Genomic DNA, 27,726 nt, shown 5'->3' on the forward strand with positions numbered 1-27,726 from the left:
GCTGCTGTGTTAGTGTGTAAACCACAAGCACCAGCAAAGCTTTTTCATTTCATTATGAGAAAGCTTTATGGGTTGCTTTTGTGGTTAATACACAGCACGTGAAAACTACCATTTGTTCGAAAAAATACTCCAAGTCAAATCCATTTTATTGATACACTATAGCCCAAAAACACAAATCCAATCATCCTTAAGATGCTTTACAGTCTGTAAGCTACAACATACGACACCTCAGACTCTTATATGTACACTGATAGTCACATATGCTTTCATTTAAGATTCATATATGTCCAAATACATCCAATATATACTTAACCACAACATAAAGTTTACTGAAACTTCTGTAAAACTATTATATATGTTGCACTGGAAAGGCTAATTAATAAGCCTCACCAACACACATTTTTTGCTATTTCTTTATCTCTTAATATTTTGGAAACAACGGATATTGATCCGCCTAACACATGATCAGCTTTAGCACTTCCCATCACACCCAGCCATGCTCACCTGCGTACTTCAGCAGAACTACCAAGCGCCAGTCAAGCTGTTCGCCACCGTTAACTACATTACCCATGAAGCACCGCGCAGCTCCCCGGCCCTCCTCCTCCCAGCAGAGTCCTGGCTCGCGGAGCTCAGCTTAGAGTGAAGCAGACTGATGAACAGCTCCGCGACCCTCGTGTCCACAAAATGTGCGCAGGCTGAAGAAGGAGTCTCGTCGCCCCGAGTGGTCTCCGCAGACGCCGCGTCAGCCTCACGTCTTCGCCGCAGCGCTGGAAGCTTCATACGGAGGAGAAACGAAACAAAACCGACCACTTTCTGCCGAGGCAGCCGCTGAATGCTGAGCCCCGCGAACAGTCCTCTTCCCCGGGTGAGCGCTCCTCTCTTATCGGCCACATCTGGATGTTAAAAGTTGTGTTGTTGTCCTGTCACTCCTGCACCGGTGTGTGTGTGTGTGTGTGTGTGTGTGTGTGTGTGTGTGTGTGTGTGTGTGTGTGTGTGTGTGTGTGTGTGTGTGTGTGGACGCATCGGGAAACTTCACTGACAGAGTGTGTATAGTTGTGACTGCGGCAGCCTCAGTGGTCGCAGTGAAACCTGACTTGAGGAGCGGTGACAGCCGAGCTGGAGCAGGTTGACTTGTTGCCTTCCACTGAAATCTTTCGTGTTCTCTGTTAATATTAAACAGTTTCATGACTCTCATATATTTTTTGAGCAACTCTCTCCTCTGCCTTCAGTTTTTCTATGTCGTTTAACATCGGCATATAGCTTATTCTCTCCCGTCAGTCTTTTAGGCTTTGGGTTCATTTCTAAGGAAAAACAGCATATTTCTGGCGATTTACTGCTTATGAAATGTAACCTATGACCCCGGTGACAAACCACATGAATCAGTTCTATTAATAAACTTATATTTGAGGTTAAATGATCTTCATCATCTCCTCATTCGTGGCAGCATGTAAGGGAAAGTATTTGATCTTCATTAAAGACAGATACGCCTGTACTTGTTTGTCAGATGCAAATCGGCTTCCCTCATAGTTGCAGATAGATAGACTGGTTTCAATCACAGACATGCACACACACACTCACACACACCCTATGGATGCGTGTGTGTGTGTGTGTGTGTGTGTGTGTATCTTGCCGAGCCCCCTCTGAATATCTGCAGACATGCATATACAGCACTGTCCTCATTGACACTGACATGTACATCTCCTTCCTTTAATGCATGCACACACGAACCAAAACGCATACTGTATGTGCATGCGTGATGCATAGTGAAGCACACACACACACACACACACACACACACACACATACACACACACACACACACACACACACACACAGTATTCTACAGTCATCCTTCTCTGTAATTGTAAATAAGAATTTCATCTCTGCCGACCTGCCAAATAAATAAACACCCTGTTTCACACTCTGTCAGTTCTCCCTTTTCCCTGTCAACCCCCCCCCCCCCCACACACACACACAGACAGACATATACATAAGCGCACAGAGCCAAATGCCACCAACAGAAACCCCCTCCTCCCTCAGTCTGCTGATGTTGTTGAATAGGAACTGTTGGCAGGCCCTGCAGCAGACCGGCTTTCACAGAAGTTGACATTCGCTTCAGCAGACACAATTTGCACTTTGTTTTTAGCTTCCCTTTGCTTTCACTGCACTTCTCATTGAAACATTAATGAATTTGGTATTTCCCTGACATCTCTTAATAGGAACGCGGTCAATAATTACCCGCCGCTCTGCCTAAACCGGCGGCACTCGTGTTTGGAATCCTAAATCTGTAACCGAGCCTGAAATGAGTGTAGAGTTCTTATGAACGCCATGAAAAATGACGTGCTGCGTTCGAGTCCAGCAAGAGAACGAAACGTAGATGCTGCTAAAAAATCCCAAAATGCTCACCCTTCTTTGTATTCATTGTTAAGAAAGTGGCTGGCAGGCTAATGCAGCTTATAGCACACACGACAGGGTCAGAGCTGGATGTCAGTGTATGACTAAATCTCTGCCACTCTCCCAGCGGTCGAGCGTTTGGTGGTGAATAGAAGAGGACAGCGGCCTGGCAAACGCTTTGTGGCAATTTTAACTTCAGAGCATTCATAGTGCGCTGCTAATGCTGGTATTTGGACGGAGGCAAAGTCGGATACGTGCAGCTGTTGCCCGTAAGACGGGAGATGAGTGAGGCGCAAGAAGGGCCAAGAGCGTCCTCCAAGGAGTTTACCAAACCGCACCAGCAAGGCCAAGGAGGGGTTTGTTTTGGGTTGATATGTGTAGCCTTTGTTCACACGCCCCTTAAATGAAAGGATCGCACTCAAGCTGTCCAAACATTTTCTCCTCCAGCTTGGACCGGAGCCTCAGACTGTGTCCACACTGAGCTCAGCTGAATCTAAAAATGCTGCTTATGTGCTTATGTTGTGTTTTATCACAGCCAAACGCGACATTTAGTTGATCTCTGTCTCTGCTTTTCAATGGGAGGCTGGAGTCAGCGGCCCATTAGCTTAGCATAAAGCCTGGAGATGGCGGGAAACAGCTAGCCTGGCTCCGTCCAAAGGTTAAAAAGATCTGCCTACCAGCACCTTTAACACGCTCTAATTAACACATTGCTTTTTTGTTCAAGTTACGTGTTTATGCCAGCAGAGACTGCAGGAAGTTCCTGCACATAAACGCTCAAAAAACCACAACTTCACATTTTTGCACTTCAGTTTTTTACGCTTCACCAGAAGTGCACTGCTTCAACGTACAATGCAAGCTACTATCGTAGGAACAGTACTTTTTTCCTAATGGACAAGCCGATACTTTAGCAAGCTAACTAAGCTAACTGCCTGTCCCACAGAAAACAGGCCAGCTCTGCATCGCTCTTCATCCTCATCCTCTCCTTCTGCACTCAGCAGATGAAAGTCAGTCCCATATTCACTCTCGTTTTTGGCTCCATGTCTGCATGATAATCCTGCTTAATATACCTTTAAACAAAAGATAGAACATGTTAATGAGTGAGTTTCATTGGCAGACAGATTCAGGCTAGCTGTTTCCCCCTGGTTCAAGTCATTATGCTAAGCTAATAACCCTCTCCTGTCTATTGCCCAAAGCATCAAACTCTCCTGTTATGTGTTTGTCAGTTGCTTTCAGGAAGCGTTTCAGAGCAGAATGATTCAAATCAGCTTTTTTTAACCTCAGCAGGCCTGTGCTATCCTCGAAGTAGGCTTTTGAGTCAGAGCACCTTGTGGGGAAAATTACTTTGTTGAAAGTCATTTGCATGACCTGAACTGTTCCCTATTCAGGAGGGGCGAGGCTGAACAGCTGCCTGTAATCCTGCACTCATTAAAACTGGTCCTAATGAGTCTGGACTGATTGAGAACACAGTGATGTGGCTGTACTACGCCTGCAGGTCCTGCTGCTGATGGCAGAAAGTAGAACCGCACTCTGACTGCTGCGAGAGTAGCGTTGCATCATAGGCTGTCAAGATGTCGTTTAAGCAGACTACACACATTTCACACTCACTTAGGCTTTAACAAGCAAGACCCCCATCCCCATCATTGGTAGGCAAACAGTGGAGTGTTTGGCTCTGCGCACCAGGTTTTGCAATTACCCTGCACGCCCTGTTTGACACCTCTGTCCATCTGAAACGCGCACCTCGGGGGATTAGGCCCAGGATTGAGTCTGGAGGAAGCGCGTGTTGCTGCGACTACTAAGTAATTTTTGTTAAATGTCAGGCTTGCTTTGGATTGAGCAGGATTCTAATGCGAAAATGGAAAATCCTGTTTTGTGCTGTTGTTGGAAAGAGTATTTTTCTTTCATTGATCTGGAATGGAGCGCATAGTGGAGCTGAATCTAATTATTTTCCCTTTAGATGCACCGCCTGCTGCATCTAAAGGCTTCTCACAGACTTGAATTTATATGTTTTTGGGCCTCTACTTTGTCGTCACGTTGCACAGCTGTTGTTGTTTTTAACTTGAGGAAGATGTGGGTTTTCGCCTTGCATGTGGGCTTTTTGCTAAGATAGAGGAAATACGCTCACACAGACCGAAGCCATTTAGCAGTCAAGAAGCATGTGGTCGAGGGATGCCTCTGTGGGCTGATTGCTTGTTAGCTGCAAACTGTCAAGGAAACACCCATTTGGTTTGTGTGTAGCTATTGGTAACATTTGCAAGCATTACATATACGCAGCTTCAGGCACTGAGCTGATAAGGTTTAAGGCTCCATTCCCACTTCTGCATTAGAGCCGACACTTTATACAAAGTGCTTTTAATTTAAGGCCTCACAAAGCTGCAGTGCAACAAGTCTATGGTAAATATTTCTGTCTGATTTAAGGCTTTGATTATCATTAGCAGGATTTGGCATCTTTCAGACTCAGCCCCTTCATTTAGTGTGACTGCATGCAGCAATGCTCGTTCATCTTCAATCTGTAATTTGGCTATATGAGGTCTGTCATTTTAGAAAGTGAAAGAAGCTGGCTGCGGGTGGAGAAATGATCATAAACTTTGCACTTACTCACTCCAGCCGAATTGGGGGCAGTTGCTGCAATGGCCTTGTCTCCTGTGCTTGTGAAGATTAGAGAGTTCAGAGTGACAAATGGGAAGAAGGAAGAAGAAAATCAGTCAGATGGAGGGTGTGACAGAAGAGGAGAATGGAAAGTGAGACAGTACATCTAAGAATAAAAAGAGGATATTGAACAACGGTGCATCACTTGGGCCGCTGGTGCTCCTCTCTTCAACGCTATCGACCCTCTCAGGATTGATTTTTCATTTGTTCTTTATAGTGTAAAGGTCACTTGTTATGCTTTTTGAAATCCCATTTGTGGTTCGTCATTAGAGCGCCCAAAGTGCCTCTTCTTCTGAAGGGATGCACTCAGCACAGCTCGTGGGTCTTCTGCAGGTGTAGAGCTGCTGAGCTCAGAAATGCAAATTCCCACAGCGAAACCAGCGCAGGGCGAGAAAGATGGATGACAAATTTCTGTTTGTTCACACTTCACTAAGATTAGGAAATGCCCATGGTGGTTTATTTAAGGCAGGGAAACTACCTAATGCTATGTTCAGCTAAAGCGTTACACGAGCTGATCAATGATAGATCGAAGCGTTGAACCGTGATGAAACTCTTCTTCTTCTGGAGCTTCAGACTCTGGAAATGTTGATCCTCCAGTGAGAGATTTTGTAATGAGGTAAACTTTTTACAGCCTTGTGACTGTGGTGTTATTAAAGCCTATTTCTTCCGATATGGGCAGTGTTGACAGCTGTTGTTATTTTGATTACTTCTCTATTCTCTGGCTGCAATTGTGGTACATAACAAAGTGATATGATTTCAAAAAAATTCTCTTATTGCATCATTTCTTTTCAACCATGCACGTGTGTGTGAAAGCATGTGTGTACATGCTTCACCTCTAATCCCAGGAGGTAACACCTGGGAGGAAAGAAACAGCTGAGCTCATTATGTATACCATGCATACCAAGCTCAGGAATGCCAAGTCTCGTGTGTGTATGTGTGTGCGCGCGTTTGTGTGTGCATGAGTCTTTGCAAGCAACACGTCACACATTGTTGAAGCCAGACTTGTTTGTCTTGACGCACAGTAGTTGGAATCGTGCCTGATCCTGCCCAGAAACACACACACTTACCAGCCAAAGTACACAGCGTGCTAGCAGACATAAACACACGCACCCACAGGTTACTCACACACAGATATGAGCCCTTGTAAACGCATACAGGCATGCATAAATTAGATACAGTCTGTCCAGTCTAAGACACCCACACAAACTTCAAACACACTTTCCTGCACATCAGTTTCCACTTACACACATATAACACGACTGTTTACCTCTTTCATGCACAAAGACCCACACACTGTTATCAACTCAAGGTGGCCCTGAGCAATTTTAGGCGGGGGGTTTCAGCGAGCGTCCGACGGTTCTGCCGCTCTGTGTTTGTGTTGTGTTCAGACTCTCTCCGCTACAGCGCAGGAACAGACCCCAGCTCTGTGCTGCTGCGTGACAGAGAGAGCGAGCGAGGGGGTGAGGGAGAGTGTGGCGTGTTCGAGGCAAGTAAACACTGCGGATGCGATTAACTGAGATTGCCTCGGGGAAGCTCTAATGGGAAATCAGAGACCCTCTTCCCAGGAATTGTGGGTAACACAAGTTGTTGTGTATTCGCCCCCTGATGTGAGAAGCTACTTGGAGAGAGAGGACAGGGTTGAGCTCTATTCAGAGCTTTCAGCTGGATCACACGGTCTTCATCAGAGTTTGCTCAGTTGTCATGAAGACGGCATAAAAGTTAGTAACTCTTGAGTGGGGATTATTCCTTCATGCTTATAGGAATACTTTTTATTTGCTTTCTTGCCCAGAGTTAGATGAGATTAGTGACACCACTCTCGTGTCTGTACTCTAAATATGAAGCTGGGAGACAGTTAGCTTAGCATAACGGCTGGAAACAGGTGGAAACAGCTGGCTTGCTAAGAGCCAGGCCAGCTGTTTCCACCTGCTTCCAGTCTATATATGCTAAGCTAGCTAACTGGCTTCTGGATGTAGCTTCATATTATCATGTGTCCAGAGTTGTAACTAAACCTTGTCTGAGAGACAAGATAATCACTCTCTTGTTTTAAGATTATAGACGTCATAGAGTCCATATTGTCTGGACTGGTTCCCACAGAGGCTGCTTCTGGAAAGATCCAGACACACGATGCCTTTATCTTTTCCACGTTGCAGTTTCTAAACGCTGTCGTCCGTTTATCAAAGGGAATAAATAGTATTTCACTCTCACTTTGTCAGGTACTCAGTCACAGCCCTGGAAGTGGCTGGCAAGCAAGCCAGACGGACCAAGAGATGTGCTCCCCAGCCAGGTTAGCAATACAGACAGACTGGAGAGAGCTGCACCGCACACGAGCACATCAACATCACGTCACTGTTGTTTCCTGACATCTAACTGGGAGAGGGGAGAACACCAGCTTACCTGACTGCTGTTCCCTCATTTCACTCTCAGGGTGTCTCATGGTGTACCCGAAGGATAGCTTCATCCTCTCATTGAACGTGCAACGCTAGCTTTTACACAAGTGGGTGGCGGGGCCCTTTGCAACTTGTCCATTGAGCCTATAGAGCTGCCCGTCTCTGGCAGCCTGTGGTGGACTCTGCACTGGTTTCACTGATTCCAGGTCCATGTTGTTGGACTGCCTGCTCGCTGCTATCATGGGCTGCTATCTTCTGCCATTGTTACCTTTGAAATGTGCCGTGCATACTTTGCGAGCTCATGGCAGCCCCCCAAATGATCAACAGCAATGCGGAGCGCAGCGGAGGGGTGAGGTGAGGTGATGGACAGGAGACATGGGTGAGGGAGCAGAGTGCGTATAGACTGTCCCTTCCCCTCGGTGTAAAGTGCTGCTGATGCAGCAGACGTCCACACACAGTCACACACTGCAGGGATGGGATGCTGTAATGTTACCCAAGGGGAGGATCCTCATCCCACACTCTGCTGGCTAAAGCACTGCGGGGAGCGTTCACACACATATGATACATGCACACATACTGAGCCTTATTTGTATTCTGTGCAGCCGGCTCATTTTTTGTGTTTGTGAGAACAATATCTGTTTCTTTGTGTAAGATCTGTCTTCCTGTTGGACTCACCTGTTCCTGCACACACAAGCAAGCCTTTGTCCTTGTCCACACGTCCGTCCGTGAATCCCTCTCTGGGCACATTCGCCTGCAAAACTATCAGTGAAAATAGCGAGAGAGTAACACTCCTTCTTGTTTTCATAATGCAAGAAATACACAATAGAGCAAGGTGGTGTTCTGTCAATGGAAGTGAGGTCGTCAGATGTTTATGGAGTCAGGTGTTTGACATCATGTGTATGGCGAGAAGTCGAATCTGCTCATGGCTGTTTATAACTCAAGCTGAATGAGGGTCATTGAGGACACGATGAAAAGACAAAGAGATGATTGTTGGTTGGTTTTCTGTCATCTGTGTGCGTGTGCTCAGCGTTTGTCGAACATGAGTGCAATGAAGTGTGCGTTCGGCCCATTTTAAGAATATTCCATCTAAATCGGACGCAGCGGCAAGGCTCGCACACACACATCAGGTGATAGTGGGCTGAGGTTTTTGTGCTCTGCAGGGTGGTTGTTTGCTCTGTCTCTGTGCAGATGAAGGATGGGATGGCCGGTGGATTGGCTTCCATCCATCACCGAGGAGCCGGCTGACAGCGTTTCACACCTTCTCTCTCGATCTGCCTGTGTTTCTGTCTTTTTCCTCCTCTTCCTTTGTTTCTTTCGCTCTACTTTATATCAGTTTATTCCATCTTCTCTCCAGTCTGCCCTATTTTTCTTCGCCGCCATCTCATCTCCTTCTCGTCCTCCCCATGTCCCTCCACTTCGTCTTGTCTTGCGTTCCTGTCCGCCTCCTTTCTAACCTTTTGTCGCCATGTCTCACACACATTCACATTTCCTCTTTATTTGTCTCCTTTCCATTCCTCTTTTTGTAATTACCACCACTCTCTCCTCTACCCTTTCCCCCTTGTGCTCGCTTACCACCTTCCTTCTTTCTCTGTTTCTCAGTGTCTGAAAACCTGCATCGCTGGCATCAATGCAAAGGCAGTCGAGCACACGCACACGCACACGCACACACACACACACACACACACACACACACACACACACACACACACACACAAAGACAGTCTGTCCTGCTTACAATTAAAGTGTACCTCCCTCTTCCCTTTTCCCAAGCAGGCTCATAATAGGAAATGCCCCCGTTATCTCTGCGGGCACCGGCGTATTAATATAAGCCCTAGACAAACAAGGTGTGGATACATGCTCTGCTATGTGTGCACTCTGATAAAATGCAATAGCACAAGGCCGAAATTACATGGCCAGCCATTTCAAACGCTGTTTCCCAAGTGATTTGTACTTGTCAGTGTAGATATGTGGCGAGAGACGGTGAAGGAAAGACAGGTGAGGAAAGAAAAGGCGTGAAATGTGGGAAATGAAGTGAAGGGTAGAGCTCTCCAGGGTCAAATGTTGTTTTTTTTAAGTTTTTTTTGGTTGATTGGATAGCGTTCAGAGAATTGAGCATGAGCAGGGCGGTGTACAGTAAAAGCCAAGAGGCCAGAAGGAAACTCACTCTGTTATAAATTCGATTGCATGAGGCTGCAATTGATGAGTATTTTTCATTTATAATGTTTTTTTCTGTTTCCATCATCCGTTTGAGTCCCAAAAAAACCCCCCCAAAACCCAAAGATAACAATTAACCTTAGCTGGTGAGTTATCCGCTAACATGTTAGCCAAATGGGAACATGCTAGCACTGGTCACAGTCGCTGCCTTATGCATGCTTATTGACAAACTAAGCTAATAAACAAAGATGGAAGACACCAGCTAGCAAAGCCTTGCTGATCATATAATCATGACACCAGAGCATCTGAGAAGCAGTGTGTGAAAGTATTTTGGGCTCTACACTGTAAATGACAGTATTACCAACAAAGATAAAGCTGTCCGCTTCCTTTCTCTACAGGAGCTACAAATTACCGTGAGGGCTTGAGAATTTGTGTGCATGTAAGCCACAGGTCCAGCTGTCACAGCTGTTAAGGTCATTTGTATTAAATATCTTGTCTTTGTGGGTTGATCAACGAGGACGCTTCCACATCTGAGGCTACTAATGACACTAATTCAACTAATCTTCAATAAGGAACCAGCGACTATGAAACAATGAAAGATAAAGTCACTTCCCAATTTATTGTTCAGTTATCTCTTTGATCACTGAGCTCTGTCCTCACTTCAGCATGAGCAGTGAAGGAAGTGATCAGCTTTGATTTGTCCGGGATCAGAGCGTACGACTGCTTGAAACTATTATCTGGCTCGGCTCGGACAGAGGACGTGAGTGGCTGCTTTTATCAATTTTTCTCTGGAGAGTAGCCGTTATCCTTATTGCAAATGACTGTTTATTGCAGGGACAGTGTTTGTTAATGGGCTAAAGGGCATTATGTGCAGCAATCTGCAACATGCGAATTGAAGGAAATCTTGATATGGATGCAATTATAGCCATTAGCATTGTTTGCACATGTCGCATTTTCTCTGAAATGAGGGGATTGCTGACTGAGATCCGCCAGTCATCCAGGGAATTTACTCTCCGTCTCCCTCTGTGTTTTCCCACTCCATCCTCCTCCCTCCTTCCTCCATCTCTGTCACTGCCGAGCTCTTTGAATAGGCTGCTTGTTTGCCTCCGCCGGCTGCTGGTAAATATGCTTCACGATCCAGGAGTAGACAATGGCAATGTCAAAACGTTAAGGAAGGAAAGAAAAAAAAGAGGGAGAGATAGGCAGAGAGCGGCGCAGACAGAGAGAGTCCTGAATGAATGAGTAAATAGATTTGGAGAAAGATGTTCGAGCCAAGTGGGAGAACAAAGAGTTGATTGTTGAGGTAAGTTAGGGGCCTTTCAGCTCCCGGACAGTCAGTCCCTGATGTTGTTCTTAGATTCCCTGATGAAAACTTAAAGGGTTGGGCACGTTCACTGTGCTAACAGTTTCACTCCCTGCTGCCCATCAAGAACACGTGCAGTTCTGTTTATTCAAGAACTATTTTATGGAACATGTTCAAAGAAATGTGGTTTATTTGGACAGTTGGAGCTGTGCAGAAAAGCTCTATACTTCTTCTTTGATTCATTTTTTGGGGCCCATTATTGTTATTGCAAATGGCTTTATTAATGGTTAATAAATGTACTCATGCTTTAGATGAAAAATTATAATCCTTTAATTTAAAAAAAGGCTGTGAAAGATCTCCTGGACCAGAGTTTATCCTTTGTATTTGTTAATAATGTTGTTAGAAATGTTGGGAATCTATTAAGCTATTGATTATTGATGGTTAATTAGTTGTTAATGAAGGGTCAGTGGTTAGTGCTCGTAGTGATCCAGTCGTGCAAAATATGTTTCACAACAATTGCTTATGAAATCTTTAGTAAATAATGTATGAAGCGTTAGTTGGAACTTACTCTTTTCACTCTTTCTTCAGTTTTTGATGGAAATCTTTTGCACATATTTGCCTGTTTTTTTTTTTTTTTGTTTTTTTTTTTTAGGCAAAGTCAGTGCATGTCTGCGTGTGTTTTAGACAGTACTTGACATTTTAGAAAACTTTTTTAAAATGAATAATAGGAAGCAAATATGTTCCTAAGAGGAAGTCATGCAAAGCAGTATTGTTTTGGTATGGGAACCAAAGATCACGCATCAGCACTATTTTAGGACATTTTCAAACAATAGCCAGTCTCAAATAAAGTACAGCTGAAACCACTTGTTGATTAATCAGCTGTCATTTTGATAATCGATCAGTTGTTTCAGCCATTTTTCAGCCTCTTAAATGTGAGAATTGGCTGTTTTTTTGTTGTTTTCTATGAGAGTAACCTGAACATGTTTGGGTTTTTGACTGCTGGGTAAGTAATAGACAAAATTATGAGCAGAACAATAGTTGTTGGTTGTATTGCAAAAATCCAGCTGCTGACTGCTGAGAAGTGACAGTAGGTGAATCTACACTCAGCTTTGTCAAATGCTTATCTTCAACTTTTGTAATGTTTTTTTTGCACAGCTCAGTGAGGCTGTGAAGAGTGTACATGTGGCCCAGGGAGTAGCACGTTTGAAAAATGTCTACAAAGCGTAAACGCCTAAGTTGCATTGTGGAAGCTGCACCTCTTTTTGGATAGCAGGGGTGGGACAAGAGGAAGAAAAAGAGGGAGGGGAAGATGAAAGTGGTTTACCTTCCAGCTTCGGGTAAAGGAAGGGATCCGGATGCCAGAGAGAGAGGGAGAGGGAGATTGGACCTTTTTAAGACCCACCACAGCAGGGTGCCCTGCTGAGCTGCACTGAACAGCGACATAAAAAGGTTTTGAACCGGAGCCAGGCCCCTGAGCTTTCTACGAATACCGAGGAGCCGAGCAGAGGAGGAAAAAAGGAGAGTAAATGATGGGAGGGGAGAAAAGGGAGAGAAAATGGAGGATTAGAAGGAAGTTGTGGAGATGAAAAGAGGAGCAAGGAGACAAGAAGAGAGGAGGAAAATAGGAAAGGACAGGGGAGATGAGAACAAAGTGGAACCCTGTGCAGCGATGGGAGAAAAGTGCTTTCCAGTGTGTTCTTTCAAGATGACAGAGTTTAGGAGGAAGCGTGGTGTAGATGACTGATTTCTAATGCTGGGCTTCAACTCTCTGGGATACTTTCCTTCTCTTATCAGCTGCAAACGCTCTTTGTACGCAGCAGAGAAGTGAACGCGAAGCCTCCCTTAGAGGATGTGAGGGGATCACAGTCGAACTTTATCAAAGGCTCTACTCGAGGTGGAGGTTCTGGTAAGACTTGTTCAGAAAAATGAATTTAGCAGCGTCTCTGGATCCAGAGGAATGTGAGGAGGATGGAGGAAAAAACAGGGAGGAAGAGGAGGAATTTGGAGAAATGAGCCGAATGGCAACTGTCAGACAGACCAGGAAGTGACAGCAGGAAATCCAAGTTGTAATCAGACCTACTGGATGCTGATTCACTAGACATAACACTCATAACTTTCTTAGCCCTCAGATGTAAAATGTTCCTTCTCGCCAGGTTTCCTAATCCTGCAGGGAGAACATAATCCTTTATAGTTTTTGGAAAACATTTGGAGCATCTGAGGAATCTCAGAGCATCAATGAAACGTCTTTTGGCAGTCAATGAGTGCCTGATTAGAAAATTGGATCCTTGTGTTCAGCCTGTCGGACCACCGCTTTGGACCAGACTGAGACAAGCTCAACCTCGACAACTGCTGCACTGAATTAAGCACAGACGTTTGTGCTCCCCAGATGCTGAATCCCACCAACACTTCCTGGGTGACATTTTTGGCTTTTAGCAAAATGTCTCGTCTAAAAACTTTAGTGACCCTTTTACGTCTCCTCTAGCACCATCAACAGGTCAGTTCAGTTTGAATTTATCCAATAGTTTGGTTTACAACCAAATACCTGCAAGCCAGGCTTTGTTTTTATTGCTGAGTAGCAAATGCTAGCATGCTAACATGCTGAATTAAGACGCTGATAATGGCAACCGTTACACCAGCTAAACATCAGCATGTTAGCATCGTCATTGTGAGCATGTCAGCATGCTGATGTTAGCATCTAGCTAAAAGCATTGAAGTGATTGTGGATTTAATAATCTGCAGACAATTTCACTGATTAGTCAAATTTCCCACAGATATTCAGTTTATGATAATATACTATGAAGAATAACAGCAAATCCTCACTGAAACCATCAGTCAGTTATCAACTAATTGATTAATCAGCTTTATTCAGCTGCTAACCTGCGCTTAAAGGTGCACTGAAGATCATCATGGTTCACCAAAATGTTACTAATGTGAGCTGATCTGGAGTCTGCGCCTGCAGATGTGGCTGTTTGTGGCTGTTTCTCCTCTCGCTGTGTGCTTTTGCTGCTGCATTCTCGCTCTAATGTAAATGAATGTTTCGAGGATTGTTCCCTCTCAAGCTGTCAGGGCCGGTAAAGGATGGGCTGATGAGGCCTGTTTTTATCTCTCAGTAAATAGAGCCCATTCAGTCCTCCTGTGTCGCGTTTGATAAAACCAGGCTGCAGTGGCTGCTGCAGTGCAGGAGAGACGCAGGATGGGGGAATTCCACCACAGCTCTCCGTGTACATTATTTGTCAGTTTGCTCCTCTCCCCGCCACGCACAGTCACCTCTCCCCTTCCTCGCGCTGCGGCACACATACTCGCCGACTCGTGGCAATAAACACACACCCGGCCATAAAGTGGTAAATTAAAAGCCTGAGTCAGAGCAACAAATGAGGCTGGGGGATTAGCTTCTTTTCAACCATGTTATGAAGGTTATTTTTAGGCTCCTCTCAGCCACACAATGCCTCATAAAAAAAACAAAGCGGGTTGGGTTTGGCTTTTGAACACAGATCTCTGGCTGTGTCTGTTAGCTCTCAGCGGTACCTCGTTGGTTTGGGCTTCCAGGAAATGTTGCTCTGCAGCCGTTGGTGCATGACACAAGGAGTTTCATATGAGACGAAAAGTGACCTATCTCTCGTAGGCTGGAGTCTTTCAAATAGATGTGTCTCTGCCTGTCTGTCTCAGTTTTACACACACACTAATGGTCCAGCACCTCTTTTCCCTCCAAACACACAAATGTACAAACCCCCCGCCTCGTGCACACACACACACAGAAATTAGTGTTGGCCCTCATCCTCCACAGTAACTAATCACTCAGACAGCGTGGCCTTGCCCTCTCATTAAGCATGCTGTACGCTGAAAGCTACACCGCTAATGACTCTGCGTTGCCTGTTAAGCCACACATACTCTGCAGACAGACAGACAGACAGACAGACAGACAGACAGACAGACAGACAGACAGACAGACAGACACAATCACACTCTTGCCTGGCTGTTTTTGCAGAGATGCGTTGCAGGGACAATTAACAGGCAAACTCTTGGAGAATGTGTGATTTTCTACCGTGAGATGCTGAAACTAGCTGCACAGTAGCTGTCAGTTAATGCATACAGATGAGTGCTTTCTATCCGTAAACAGACGCCATGCGGAGACGGTAACCTAAAGCCCCCCTGCAGCACTCTCCCAACGATCCCATGGCTGTTCCAGAAACTTCACATCCCATTTGCTCTGACGTCGGCGCTGCCGGTTCACTCCGAGCTTTTTTACCACTTGTTTCCACGCCGTCGTCTTGCATCCGCTGATGGCTGGAAGTTAACATATAGCCCGCTCATTTGCTCTCACGGAGTTAGCCCGCTGGCGCTTCACGAACTTGACATTGTCAGCCGAGCATGCACGGATTCAGTCAACAGGAATTTGCAGGCAGGCGGATCACGGCGCCGTTGAATCACTCCACAAAATCTGGTTTGCGATTTGTAAATGCAAAGATTTCTTATTCTTTTGCAAATTGATGTGGACTTGGCACTCCTCGACGCTGTTATTGACAGAAGCGTGTCTCCTCTTCGTGTGTCTTTTGGCTCTTGTTTGCTGACTGCTCCTAAACAGTCTTCTTGAATAGTCTTATGCTGTTAGCTGCTGATGAATTGCATGGATCGTGTAACAGTATCGATTTCTCTTTTCTCAATGTGAGGTAGCATATTGACTGTCTCAGTAACTCAATCACTTGGATAATAACACAGAGGAACACGTCCGTGTCCGTACTCAAGTGCGCGCAGGCTTGTGTTTGACGTTCTGTCCCTTTACGTATTTGCAGGAGGCGTCAGTCCGCGCCTTTGCATTGTGTTTTCTTGCATACACAAGTCGTCCTCTGCCTGTGTGTGCCTGTCTCTCTCTGTGTGTGCGGAGCTGAAAGGTCTGCATTATCAGCCTCTTGGCAACAAGCAAATGGAGAACCACTGAGTTCTGTCTGTTCATCGTCAAGGCCCCGTCGCCCTGGGTTACAGGGTTGCTAGGGGATGGATGGACAGACTGGCATCACCAAAGTGCCAGCTAGGCATGTGGGTGCTACGTATCCTGATTTCCTGCCCTTTTTCCTCACCCTCCTCCCCTCTGTTTTGTACCTGGAGAAGTCTGAGTATCGATTTCACCTTATTTATACGTTTTGGTTTAAAATGTAATTGTTTTTAAAGGAGTCGTGAGGCTTATGCACAAAAGCAGCGATGTGGCAAAAGAGCTTTCTTAGAGCTGAGTTTATTATGTACAAGTCAGTTTTCCTTAGTAGGTACGACTCAAAAAGGCACTCCACAAACAAAGATTTGCAGATGCTAATACCGAGTCTAATACCCAACGATTTGGGGATTAGGAAGCAAAGTTTGTGTGTGCGTTGGATTAAACCGCTGCATGAACAGGACGTGCTCTGTCCCGGCAAACAGGAAGCGAGCGCGCCGTTTCATCTTGCTTCGTCCACTGCGAGTCAGCCCAGTGATTTTTATTCTGTCGCAATTAGCAGATGAGAAATGGTACGTTGTGAATGGAGTTCCTGTTTGTTTACAGTTATCGAGTCGTCCTGGTGATGAATGAGCGCGTTTGTGCGCTGCAGTCAATTGCATCCTTCCAACACACTGTCGTTTACTATTACTGGTGCATAAATAATCATGATGCGGCATCGGGGTGGATATTGTTTTAAGTTGTGTTGTGGTTGTAGAGTGTGTGTGTGTGTGTGTGTGTGTGTGTGTGTGTGTGTGTGAAAGAGAGAGAGAGGAAAGGAGTGGAGGCTTGAGGCGCCAGCAAAGAGGATATGTCTGGCAGCTGTGTCATTTCGTAGAGTAAAGGATTATGGGAGAATTACGACGAATGAGCAGGAGGACCCGCACACACAACTTTCCCTCCACATTGTGTGTGTTAAAGAGTGTGTGCACTGCTGCTCATCGCTCAGTTGCTGCCAGTGATTCGCTGCTTTGGCATTCACAGCAGCTGGCACTGCTTTAGTCACAGTCTACCTGGGACTTCCTGCAAACACACACTAACATTAAGCCATCTCACACCAAATGAACACAGGCAGGTGAAACATAAAGCTCTGCAAAGAAAGGTGACAATAGGGTTTAGTAGATTATTTACTTTACATAAGCCTGCCAGATATGAAGGATAAACACAGGTTTGTAGGCTGTAGTAACTCTCAGATTACTGTGTGGTTACCATAAGATTATTATAGGCTTCTTCTTTTGTCACTGTAGTAGATATTGACAGCGACTTCTAACCCTCACAGCCGTCCGTTCTTCTCATTTCAATCTCAGTGACACATGAGCATGATTGCAGAATGCGAGTTGTGGCATTAACTTGTCATAAGGACAAACCCACACAGGCATACAAACAAACACGCCCCAGACACTCCAGTGATGTTCGAGGCCAGCCAGTCATCAGGAGTAATCGGTGTGTAATGTGTTTTTTTTTTGTGTGTGTCATCTCTCATCCGCTCTCATGCCGCACTTCCAAGGTTGTTTGATGCCCTCCGAGGCATCCCTGAGCAGCTCCGAGGCCGCCGTTATGCATTGTTGTTCTTACAGCCTATTATTGGGACACGGCGCTTTGGTGTGACGCGGCCTGCGGAGTGATAACAAGATCTGGGGTGGGCGTCCAACCTCTGAACATCAGGAGGGGTGTTAACAAGCTTTTCTTGATCCCTGGGTGTTCGTCATACACACACCCGTGCAAATGTGAGGTTTCACAAGAGCGAGCGCCAAGTTCAGTTAACACAGATAAAGATGAGCTAGTTAATTTCTGCATTAGCTGCAAAGACTGCACATCTCCTAAAATGTAGCCTAGAAAGTTACCTGTCTGTCTACTTCATTAATGATTTCTTCTTTCTCGATGAGTTGTTTCAAATTCGTTGCCCGTGTCGCTAATGTTCAGGCGTGTTTTGTCCCACCCGACAGCCACAATTTGCATAAAAATGTGGTTGAGGTTGAGGTTTTGTTCTACGGAATCTGCACTGATTTGTTCACAAAACAAGTGCATCTGAATTGCCAGTTACACTAGCTAAGCCAGAATATTTTTTTTTATCCTAGGATGGCAAAGACATGACCTGCACTCGTCTCCTCTGTCACTTGTAAAAAGAACAGACAAAGCCAATCACAGTCACAGTAGGCCGGGTCATGTTTTGGCATGCCAGGTGCCAAAAAACACAGAAGGTGTGCGTCACTGATTTTCACTGAGGTTAGCAAACAAAGTTCGTGCAACAAAACACGTAGCGCGTTCATGCACACCTCTACAGTTGTGTGTGAAGCAAATGGATATCTATAAATATACAGACTCAATCACAGCTGACTGGAGGTAAGAGAGCTTTAATATCCTGCAGTAACACAGCTACTAATCATGGATTCACTTTGGTCCTCACAGCTTTGACTGAGCTCTAGACGGCGCTGTTTTCTATAGGTTTCTTTAATTAATTGATTAAACATTTATGTAGGGTCAAACATAGTGACAGGTGCTTGCCATATGTCATCAAAGCCAAACATGATGCCTTGAAATAACAGATTTGCTCTGATGGTTAAATGGTTGTTGATACTATTGATATTACGCATACGAAAGCTGTATTTGCATAGTTAGTGGGGTATTTTTACTTGATAATGACTTAAAAATAATCCAGTAGGACTTCAGAAAACGGCACTTTTTTCCAAAGTAAAAGCCATAAAAACACTCTTTGACAGAAACGTGTCCATGGATGGGTGGACATGTGGACCAAATCGATCCCCCTGTCATTTTAGCACCATGATGCTGCCTTCACATACTGAAAGACTACATGCAAGCCTGACTCCTCTGTCAGCACTTCCTCTCTATGGGTCAGTGCACTAATTTGACACCATGTGTGTCGCCGGGTAGAGTCCAGGTTCAAACATATGTCACACATCGCACCTTTTTGCACATCCTGTCTTTGCTGCAGCTCCTTATTCTTCCAACAGATATAATCCATCTCCCCCCAGAGACTGTGTGATGCTCCACTCGGCAAATCCCAGCATCAGGCTATGGAGCTCATTATTGAATCATCATATGGATCAACAGCTCCACGCGTTGATTAATTATTCATAGGAATTTCTGTGAGTAGAATAACAAGTGCCACTTTGTTCAGTTCGGACTGTGTGCTTCTGTAAAACATCAGATCTAAGGTCAGTAACTTTCTACTGAGAGTTTTTACCTCCCAAAGGTGCTGAGCTTCTCCCAGGGGGTCAGATTGAGTCTCCCAGCAGCTTGTTGTGCTTCTGCAGTCAATTCATGTCTTCTTCTACTTCCCTTCCACTCAATCTGTGTCATTTCCTGTAGAAATCTTAGAGGATGAGGTGGGGGCTTTTTGGATTGACTCCAAACATCTGCTATAACTCTGTTTACCTATACAGACCTTCACATGATAAGACTCAGCTTGACACTTTCTGTTGTGGGCTAATTTAATGGGCCATAATGACCATACAGTGAAGTATAAGGCCAGTTTAAGCACATAAAGAGTGTTGTTTTATTCTACAGACTGTCTCTCCTCTCTCATTTTAATTGATGGAGTTGGGAGATCAATGTGGAAGGTGTGATACGTTCTATGCAGAAGTCAGTACTAAAAGTTACACATAACTTTTCCTGCTCGCTGTCAAAAAATAGTGTGATCCTTTGTGGCTTTTTTTTATGTCCTCTGATGTATTCCTGTTCCTTCACCCGTGAGGTTTTTCTAAACAAACGTGCCAGCCGGTTTTTGCAATCAAAACACTCTATAAAAGGACTTGAAAGCTGAAATGAGCGCAGCCTCTCTCTGTGCTAAAGAAAGGATGCCCAACTTGAAACAATGGGAATCCACCCTTTCAAAGGCAGACGACTTCAAGGTCCCAGGGAGCTTTATTTGCAGCGGTTGTGGCTAGTTTAGCAGCAGGAACATGGGGTGCCACCGGCTGTTTATTAGTGGCCTGTCAGCAGAACAATAGCTGCCATAGCCACAAGCAGAAGGAAGGCTAACTCTGCTAAGCTAAGCAGCAAAGCTAACCACAGGACAGGGTCAGGAGAAGCCAAAACACAGGAAATTAGCTGCTGTTTACTTTCGCTTGTCTAGACATGTTCCTGCTAATTAAGTGCAACGAGCCGCCTTGTGAAGTTCTGATTTCCCAACAATGAACCAAGGTTCGTGCCGGGTGTTTCATTGTTTGTGCCGCTTTTGAAACGAGGCAGCGTTTGACCCATTTGCGGCCCCCAGGACTTCGTGCTGCGACGTTAGCCCTACAGTAATCCCCCCACGACCCAGAAAGTCATTTCTAGAGCAGCTGGTTATGTGGGCCATAGGCCTAATAACACAACAATAGCGTCATATGGATGAGAAAGTGTAGAAGACAGCAGGGGTTTGGCAGCTCGGTGCGCATTGTTAAAAGCAGCATGTCGAGTTCATGCCACTGGCCACCGCGCCACCTGCAAAGTTTAGCTCTGCTACAAGTGCAATTGATTAGTCATCTAACGCAGCTGAAATGTATGTTGTGTGTGAGAACTGCTGCTGAATGATGTGTCTGAGCACACACACACGCACACTCAGGATTGTAGAAATTATATGTGACCCAGAGAGTTTTATTAACGGGAGAAGGGCTGGTGTCACTTATCCGAGCCCCGCACAGGATTAGAATGAAGTATTGCGTGTGTGTAAGTGTGACTCACAGGGATAATAATATTAAATCTTTGTACCCTTTAGTTTAGCTACAGCCTAAGCGCTAATGTCTTCAGTATGGCCGAGTGCAGCTGCATCATTTTACCCGCAATTCTGTAAGATTTTGTACACAGGATGTTCAGTACAAAACAAAAGGGTGAAGGTTGACATATTTCCCAGCATGCAGCTGCATTCCTGTGGCCTCTCATGGGGTGTTTGGAGGACGGTGTGCGGACAGAGGGGGTAAAACCACGAGGACAAACCCAACAAACTGCACTGTTCTCTGGGGCATCTTTTTCCAGATGAGGCCGTCGTCTCACGGCCTCTGATTAAGCACTTTGAATGTGTGTGTGTGTGTGTGTGTGTGTGTGTGTGTGTGTGTGTGTGTGTGTGTGTGTGTGTGTGTGTGTGTGTGTGAGAGAGAGAGAGAGAGAGAGAGAGAGAGTGGGTGGCCTGTTTACATTCCACTGATTCCTCACGGGAATCCCACTGTCTATCCTCTGTTCCCTTGTTTATTTGTTTGGGAAGGTACATGTGCATGTGTTTGTTTGTGTGTGTGTGTGTGTGTGTGTGTGTGTGTGTGTGTGTGTGTTTAGGATATTTTTAGACTTCTCACTGGAATTCAATTGGCAACTGTCCTCACACCAGAGCTTACCCCTGGTCAAACTTCACCCCCTCACAAACACACACATCCTGATGGACTCTTTAACCTTGAGCGGACTCCTGTTGGAGCTCACGTGTACGGTACGTCCCTGAACACATCATGAGTGCATTTGCAAATTCAAGTTTCCAAACTTTATTGTATATTTCTAGGAAATCGTGTTTAACATGTTTGTTATTGGAAGCGAAGGGATTGCACATGCCTTTTTTGTGCCCAAGCAGCTTAGGACCAAATGTGCAATCTCTTCTCTGGCTCTGCTCACGCTGTTAATTCCTCCTTCACCCGATGATTTCATGCTCCTTGCTGTGTCAGTTGACGGTGAACTGGTAGCCTTTCCTGTCTCCCCTCAATCTTCAGAAGCAACAGCCACACGAAGCTGAGCTGGGTTATTTTTAAAAGATTTCTTTCATTATTTTTGAGCTTTGTTGGATCGAGAGGATGAGACAGAGATCGTGAGCTGGTTAACTTCACTCAGCATCTGAACATCTAAGACTCTCTGTCTGTTTTCCTTTAATCGACTTCCTCTTTTGAGAAATTGTCGCCATCTACCCAACATCCTGTCTGCTCTGATCAGCTGATTCACAGTAATTGATGTGATGCTGATAGTCACAAAGTTCTTAAGTAACCACCAAACCATATAGACAAATCATTATCACGATAACATGATGTCATATGTTGCATTACACATTTCACCAAGGCGATATCAACTGGAGAAATCACCATCAGCAGCACTCGAGGGGTCAGCAGCGTGGCGTGTGTGTGTGTTGTGTAGAGTGTGTTAAGTGTCCGGGGCTTTGCTAAATGGCCAAATATGAGTGTGCGGTCAGGAGCGCTGAGAGGTAATTTACAAACGCTGTAATGTAATGGCTCTTGATATCGAGGGGCACTCCGGAAGAGTGTGTGTATGGTTAGAGTTCAGACGCGTGTGTGTGTTCTGAGTGGTGGGCAGTGGTGTGTAAAGGACAGGGAAATTGGAATAGAAATCAGAGACAAAGAGTGTTTTGTGTTTGCCCTTGATGGAGGTCTCCCCTCTACAGGTGTCCTTCATCATTAATTGGTTAATTGGCTGGTGTATTAAATGTTAAATTGCCCCCAAATTGTCAGAGAATTTTCGGCATTTTTGCTTGACTTGACATGAATTATCAAAAGTTCTGGTTCCAGCGCCGAAGCTGCTCTGACGCCGATGGATTTTCCTTTGAACTGTCGCCCATCTGCACTCAGCACAATTCATTTTCTCAAAGCCTGGCTGTGTGCTCCACTTCCTTTCCCTCCTCAGTGTCACTCTGTGAATAATATCAGTGAGTGTCACCCCTATCTGTCCTGCTCTCTCCACACATTTTGCCACATTATCCACCCCCTGTGTCAGGATGGATTTGCCTCTGGCCACCTCAGCTCCCTTGAAAGTGTGAGAGTGTGAAGGTGTCTCGGTTGCATTTCCCTCTCAGGCTGCCGCCCGCACGCCGAGGGCTTTAATGTATTCTTTCCCTTCGCTCACTCCTCCTTCCTCCCTCCATCTCTCTCTGTCACGCTGCTGTCTGTCGCCTGCTAATTGGTTCATCTCTATTCAGATGACTGTGTGTGTGTGTCCCTTTCTCGTTGTATTTTTTGTGTCTAAATTCCCGAGTGTGCGTGCACGTGTAAATAATTGTGTTTGTGTGTGTGACTGACAGCAGATTTTCCGCCACCAGCAGGCGTTCAGTTTGCTGCTCTGATGCACATTCAGTTGGTTCATTTGGTTTTCTGCTCTCCCTTGGGACACACTGAGCCGCCCCCATTAACTGATTTGAGAGGGGCTGTGGCAGCCACCGCCGCTTTGTAAATAAATATTCTATCCTGTTATATATTTATTATACATGATTTGGCATCTAGTTCATGCAGCTGTTGAATATAGAAAGCAGTTTGTGGAAAAGGGAGCTTCAGCTGGGTGATTATGCAGCTTTTGGCTCCAGTCGTGGTTGTAAGAGAGACATCTGCAGAGCATTTCTGTGTTTGGTGTCTTCACAGGCAAACAACAGGTGATAGCAGTGGGGCAGGCTGCATACTTTGACTATCAGCTTAAAGGAGCTTGATGGTTTTAGAAATGAGATTGATCCCACTCTTGTGTCTATACAGCAAACAGACGGTTAGCTTAGCTTAGCGCAAAAGTGGAAACAAGAGGAAACAGCTTGCCTGGCTCGGTCTGAAGGTAACAAAATCTGCCTGAAGCTCATTATTAAATAGGTTAAACCTTGTCTTTTTACTCTGTATGAAAACCTCAGTGTTAAAATAACACATTGTGGTTTCACAGGTATAATGTGCCAGACAATTTCTTGGCCAGGTGCAGTGACTTCCTGGAGTCTCCACCTGGCAACCTCGCGGTGATGAGGAAGGAGGTCCTCAGCCAAGAAATCGCCCAAAAATCATAGCTTAACATATTTTGTTAACCTTTGGATAAAAGTTTCCAGCCTTTAAGCGAAGGTGAGCTATCCAGCTGCTAAAAAGCAATTGATCCTACTATCCAAATATTTTGCCAGGCCTTTAAAATAGGAACAAAAAAACAAAACTTTATGCACATTTTCTTCCAATTTGCTGCTGCTTTCGATTCCTCCTCTCAGGGCTCGAGTGTTTGTTCATCACTGAAACACCTTTCCTACTTACCGCCATGAAATACGGAAAAAGCTTTCGGCTCATGAAATGAGAAATCAAATGGAATTGTGAAAAAGGCGGCAGCAGAGCCGTATCTGCTGCGTGCAATCTCCCAGAGTTGCTCAAGCGTACGGATTTAACCAGAAATCTGAAGATTGCTGTCTGAGGGTTGCCATGTCTCGCAGCACCCCCCTCTCACCCCCACCTCCTCCTCCTCCTCAGCCCTTATAGAGGTTGCCACGAATGTTTGGCTGCAACCCCCCACGGCCACCCCAGCCGTCCACCCCACCCCCAGCTGCTGTTCCTGATTGTAGATATGCCCTTTGAGCCCCTGCAGGCTTCCATATTTTACCATATCTTTATGGTGTAGCAGACGTGTTGAATATGCTGGAGAGGGACGAGGCTGTGGAGGGACGGAGGGAGAGGTGAGAGGAGAGGTGGAGGGCGTAAGGGCGAGGAGAGAAAGGTGGAGGGAGAGCAGACCAGCAGATTAAACAGAGACAAAGAGGACGGGGAAGACAGAACTGGTGGTTTGTGTGAGGTGGAGGACAAGCTAGACGTGCATGGCCGGGACCAGATCGGGAGGAAGCGGCCTGAGTGTGTATGTGCATGCGGTGCGATATTAAGCCATTCCAGCCAGAGGAAGAATGTCTGAAAAATGGCTCCCATCAAAAGGTCACAAGCTGCATAAGCACGCCCCGGCCTCCTTCCACTCCTTCACTTTGTCACTTCTTCTTCCCCTTCATCCCTCCTCTCTGCTCCTTAACCTCTGCTCAAATATGCGCACACACACACACACTCATTAGCACACCAGACTTGTGTTCCCTCTCATGCGTAGCCATAATGTGTTATAGTCCAGCGCTGCGGAGGGTTGAAAGGGTCCGACCCCCCGCCATTCTCCCCGTCTGGGTCGCCTAATAAACCCACCCCTGCTGTGGTCAGACCCTTGTAAAGAAGGAACACATTTCCATTTCAGTTGCTCGCCTGCTCACACACACATACAGACACACACCTCCTATTAATTCCCACTATTGGCCTGTGCCTTTTGTCCAAAAGGCTGGTGTCACAGGAGGAGATAAATGAAGTGCTGCGTGGCAGTTTTTCAGAGCGGCGGCGACGGTGTGCAGCCTCCACGGCTTTGGGGTGTGTCTGCAAGACCTGGAAGAGGAAAGACTGATGCGGGTGCGTGTTAATGCGTCTTTGATGGCGACGGTGTGCGTGCAAGTCGTCCGTGCGCGTTTGCATGAGCGAGAATGAGATCACGCGTCTCCAGGCATCTGTTGCATCTCATTAGCGGCCCAGAATGAATTACCTCACACACACACGCTCATGCAGCATCCCTCATCCTATTCTATCCACCCCGATAATCCCTTTATCTTGGCGGCTATTCAACACATAAAGGCCAATGCCACTGAATAATGATGTGGTCGGATCTGCTCCTCATTCACTCTAATGCTAATCTTCATCTCAAGGTGACAGTGATAGAGAAATTGTATGCATGCAGTCGTTCAGCGCTGAATAAATCTGCCGCTTCCTGATCAGAGGTGTGTGTGTGTGTGTGTGTGTGTGTGTGTGTGTGTGTGTGTGTGTGTGTGTGTGTGTGTGTGTGTGTGTGTGTGTGTGTGTGTGTGTAATTGTTTGTTTTTGAAGTTCAGCATCAATTTAGTTGCGAGCAAGTGAGACACACACGCTCACACATGAACACACTTTGTTAGCACTTTGCTGCCCTTCTCATCCTCAAATTCCCAGAGTTCAACAGTTCAGTGCAACCCCCCCACCCCCCCACCCTCCATTCATGTTTGCAGAGAAGGTCACTTACAATGAGAGCGACAATCCCTGAAATCATTACAGCCATCCGTCTCTCTTTTCACGCTCCGCGCTCACATTTACATATTTGGATGACACACCTGGCTGGTTTGTTTAATCACAGAAAATTGCTCCGCTGCACAATTACTGAAGTTTCTTTTTTTTTTTTTTATTTTAGCATCGTGTCATTAGGTGAGCTGCGGCGCCGTCGCAAAGCTAATCCATTCCAGACAATGACAGCACGCGTTTTTCTGCTGGAGCGGAGGGAGTAAAAGTGCTTCGTCAGGAGGTGGAGAATGGAAAAAAAAGAAAGGCTTGTGTAGAATTTAGCTCAGTTCATTAAATTTCAATGTATGTTTTCTTGCAAGGCAGCGTGGCAAAAAAACCCCATGAGCGTTAACGCTGGGCGGGGAAAGTTTTTGCTTGTCATAGTTTTGGGAGTTGCTGACAATGATGTTTTTAGTAATGGGCGAGGTTCTTAACGCTGACAACGCTGTACACTTCCCCTTTTCAGGGAGCGGAGGGAGTGTGTGAAATAGCATCGAAATCGAAAGATTTATCTTGTGAGACACAACGATGCGAGCCTGAGAAAGCTGTGCTTCACGAAGAGCGAGGGAAGGAGAAAAGGGGAACTGAAATTGAAAGGTTTTAAGTGTTTGAGGGTGAGAGAGTGAGTATGCTTTCTGTAGAGTGTGGTAGCGGCTCACAGTCACACACTGTTGAGCCTAGTTGAACGAACACTCGCAAAATCACGTCCAAACGATTTAAATGCAAAGCAACGGCCTCGGGCGTCGGGGAAAAAGGACGATAACAGCGTAGATAAGAAGTAGGAGAGGGAAAAGCTCACCAGAGATGCAAAAATCAGAGAAATTAAGACAAACTGTGAACAATTTACCCCAAATATAAGCTTGTTGTCTTCTATTTGTCGCAAGAATTGCCTGAAATTCAGAGCTCCAGCCTCACCTGAGTTGCAGCTTTGTGTTCATCCAGTTCAAATCCAGTAGATTCTGGTTTGACATCTGCAGGCCTTTCCAAGACGTCATGGTCGTCAGCTTCCTCGGGAGAAAAAAATACAGGGGAGGAAGACAGGAAACGCTTCTTTCCCACGGCGCTGTGTGACATTAACTGGAGGCAGATTTTACAGGCGCACACACATGTTTACACAAACCCTGCATTTGCACACAGAGCCTCTGTGGACTGCAGTGACTCAGGACAGCGTGCAGAAAGGCTGTCATTTATGGTGAAGACGGAAGACACATGTTGCTGCTTCGGGGCTTTGCAGCTGGTTGGGACTCAGGCGAGGTTGGATCCTTGAAACCACATTCTCCGGTTAACCGCAGGACCACCCTGCCGTTCTGCAAAATGTGGTCGTGAAAGATTTACCATAAAATATACAAATACGAGAGGAGGATACAGTTCATCTCTGGTGACATGTTTTCATTGTGGTACAATCCGCATTCAGAGAAAAAGGAAAAAGAAAGAGCTAACATGTGTGCAAACGTTCAGCACGCTATGCAGGATGAAAGATAAGACGCTTGCATGGCTGTTGTATCTATTTGAATCTTCAGGGACTGAAACGTTTATCTGCTCAGGGGGGGAAATGCTTCATATTTCGTTTTTGTGTCCCCGGTGGGAGATCGATATAAATGCTGCTGCAGCAGATGTAGCTGCTGTGTGTTGCGATATAGAGGAGCGCGGCCCTGTGTATGGATGAAGATATAACACGTAATATGTGTAATATGAGGGGGGGGCGAGAAAACGGGGGAGCCTTGCTAAATTATGCAGTTTCAATTTCCCCATTTAGGGAGGATGGATCAATTTCTCATGCTAAAACCATTAACCCTTAGGATGGGCAGTGTTGCCGTGGCAACATGAATTATGTCCCTTGATCAGAAGCACCTGTTTTCATGCTCACACAAGCTCGCAGACACACACACACACGCGGACACACATGCAGATACAGACAGTGGTTAGTGGAGCACTGCAGGAGTGATGAATATACAATGACCCGCCCTCCAGCTACACACCCACACACACACACACACACACACACACACACGCTCCTCCTTTATGAACTGACACTTGTAGGTTTCTTCATTAGTAATGATGCAT

The 27,726-nt window shown here is 45.7% G+C and overlaps 1 protein-coding gene across 1 annotated transcript in view; it reads left to right on the plus strand.

Annotated features, from left to right (window-relative positions):
- Positions 1 to 624: 624 nt before the first annotated feature.
- pag1 (phosphoprotein membrane anchor with glycosphingolipid microdomains 1) overlaps positions 625 to 27,726 on the plus strand; it is a 47,834-nt gene continuing 20,732 nt past the window's right edge. Inside the window, exon 1 of the mRNA XM_070984832.1 lies at positions 625 to 865. The gene's annotated coding sequence lies outside the window, so the exon portion shown is untranslated. The remainder of the gene's footprint in view (positions 866 to 27,726) is intronic.

The sequence above is a fragment of the Chaetodon trifascialis genome, chromosome 17 (assembly GCF_039877785.1).
Source record: "Chaetodon trifascialis isolate fChaTrf1 chromosome 17, fChaTrf1.hap1, whole genome shotgun sequence".
In the NCBI taxonomy this organism is placed as follows: Eukaryota; Metazoa; Chordata; class Actinopteri; order Chaetodontiformes; family Chaetodontidae; genus Chaetodon; species Chaetodon trifascialis.